Genomic DNA, 3,003 nt, shown 5'->3' on the forward strand with positions numbered 1-3,003 from the left:
CCAAACCAAAACAAAAATAAAAAACAAGTAAGGACTCCTAGAGAAGGATGGTTCTGAGCAATGAAGCTAATCCAGGAGGGATATTGAGGTGTGGCGATGCCCCAGGGGCTAAAGAGCTTGCTCTGCAGGTGTGAAGACCGGAGTCCAGATCTCTAGGACCCACATAAAAGCTGGGGGAGGCAGCACATGTCTGCGATCCCACACTAGTGGGTCAGAGTCAGGCAGGTCTCTGGAGCTCACCAGCCAGCCAGGCCAGCCAAGGCAAATGGGCTGGGGATAGCTCAGTGGGAAAGAGCACGCGCAGAGTTTGGATTCCAGCACCCATGGAAAAAGCAAGGCGTGGCTGTAAGAGGCTCTAATCCAGTTCCATGGGGACAGAGACAGGAGCATCAGTGTAAGGCCAAAAGTGATAAGGCAGGGTACCCAACATCCTTCCTGGCCCTTAATGCACCCCCTTCTCTCTCAGACACACACGGATACACACACACACACACACACACACACACACACACACACTAATAAAAGAAGGGATATCAGATAATAATGTGACACAAATCAGAAAAACACATAAATGTCTGAAGTTGAAACAATGAACAGAGAAAGGAGATTTAATAAATGTGTTGAGGAAGTTTACTGGTCCATGTATACAATGAATAGCACCTGACCTTGCTTTTTAGTAACCACTTAAACTGCAGCTAGAATTCAAGAGAGTTAGGATACAGCTCACCTGGGAGCAGTTCTGGGCCAGCCCAGGCTGCTTACTGAGATGCTGTCTCAAGCAAAAGGAACAAGCAAATCCCACAAAAGCCTGAACAAGTTTCTTCCCTTTGCCTTCCCACCATGCCGCTTGGTCCTCGGCCACTAGGCAGGCAGAACAAGATGGGGGTTTGCAGTTTGGGGGTGGGAGTTGGTGGCGAGGTATGCCCCCCACACACACACACAAAGAGACAAAGCTCCCTGAGTCCCCACTCTACACCCCAGAGAAGAAGAGGGTGTGCACCAGTGGAGGAGAGCTTCCTCGGAGCGCGGCTTCCTGCTGCTGGTCCCAAGGACTCCTTGTTTAAGGAGGTCATAGAATCCCTCTTCCTTTTCCTGTGGTGCGATACTTCTAGTGAAGACGCACCCCTCACATCTACTTCCCCGAGCTGAAAGCCTTCTCATTCACTGTAGAGCTGTGCTCCTGACACTCAGCAGAGCAGATGGTTCCTCCCTCCCTGTACGCAGGCGGCCATCTGGTGAGGGGGCATTTGGCTCTGGCTTGGGGAGGGAAGCAAGCCACCCAAGAATTCTACCTTATGCTCGAAATGCCATCATCCGTGATCGTAACTAATGTTTATTGAGCACTTACTATGTGCCAGGCCCTGTTCGAAGTGTGTCACATGGATCACAGTAACTCACTTACCATGAGACATAGGACTATTAATAGCAAACCTTTAGGGATGGGGGAAACTAGGTATAGAAAGATTAATTACTGACTTGGCATGTAGTTCAGTGGTAGAGCACTTACCTACACATGAGACTCTGAGTTCAGTTCATAGCAGAGAGAGAGGGAGGGAGGGAGGGAGGGAGGAAGGGAGGGAGGGAGGGAGAGAATGACTGCCTAGCTGGGTTTGAGTGGAGGCAGGCTGACTGCCGATATTTCACAGCCATCCTGATCTACACAGTGAGTCTCAGGCAGCCGGGACTACATAGTGAGATCCTGCCTCTGAACATCAAAATCAATGAAACCAACAAAAAGGTTAAATTACTTTCTCTCTGTGTTAATTAGGGTGAAAGCAGAGTCTAAACTCGGGCAGCCTTGCTCTGGGGTCAGAACAAGACTCACTCTACTCTATGTTCCTGGTATTTAGATAAGCGCTGACGATCTCTCTCTATGTCTGTCTGTCTGCCTCTGTCTGTCACTGACTCCGTCTCTTTGCCACCCACACTATCTACATTAAGCAGCTGAAGGAAAATCTATTTGAGTCATTGACAGTGCTGTGTAAATGAGACCCTTGGATGATTTCCTGTCCACTTAGCAGCAGGTCACCCGGACTCTGGAAGTCTGACATTGAGGAAGAAGCATTTCATGCATGGATTTACCAACCACTGGACACCACTGGAGTCTGATGTGTGCTATTTTATATGATTTTATTTTTCATAGACATAAACGCTCTCATAGATAAAAATGCCCATTTTACATATGGATAGAAAAGGAAAAATCCTAAGGCAGCTATGATGATGTGTAGAACCCCAGTACTTGGGAGTAGGAGATCACGTCACCTCAGCAGTTAGGATCGGAGCCTGGACCCCTGAAGTCCTAGCAAGCCAGGTTTGACCACTGGTCCTCAATAAGCCGATTAAAGAGATAAATAATAATGACAAGTAGAGACGGGGGCGCATTCACATTGGGATGTGCTTTTCTCTGCTCCAAGTTTATCTTTGGGATCCAGACTGAGATTTCGGTTTAAATGAGTGCGAGAGGTATGTATAGCTAAGCAATTCTGATTCAGTGTGTTTGTGTCTACCACTGACCCAGCATTGTCCAGCTGCAGTACCTCCTGCAAGGGGATTTGATGAGTTATCAGAACTGCAGAGACAGGTCCTCCCCACCCCACCCCACCCCACCCCCATTGTCACCAGGATTCAGAGTTCTCCTTCTCCCAGTGTGAGATTCCTGGGGACATTTCAATCCACTGGGGTCCATTGGTTCAGTAGTCTGATAGCTAAAGGGAAAAACCAGGTGTCTCTAGAATGTCTTCATTCTTGTCAGGGCAGGTACAGCAGGATGATGGGGAAGGCCAGCCTGGCCTACATAGCACATACATTTGAGGACAGCCTGAGCTACATGGGACCCTATCTCAGAAATAACAGCAACAACAGAACAAACCCACATATGATTGTACGTGACTAAAACACAGGAGTGTAAAGAGGTATGAAGTTGGGCCAGGGACGTAGCTGAGTTGGTAGAGTCCTTGTCTGACCATATACAAAGGCCTGGGTTGAATTCCCATCAATGTATTA

This window comes from Peromyscus leucopus, chromosome 10, assembly GCF_004664715.2.
Source record: "Peromyscus leucopus breed LL Stock chromosome 10, UCI_PerLeu_2.1, whole genome shotgun sequence".
In the NCBI taxonomy this organism is placed as follows: domain Eukaryota; kingdom Metazoa; phylum Chordata; class Mammalia; order Rodentia; family Cricetidae; genus Peromyscus; species Peromyscus leucopus.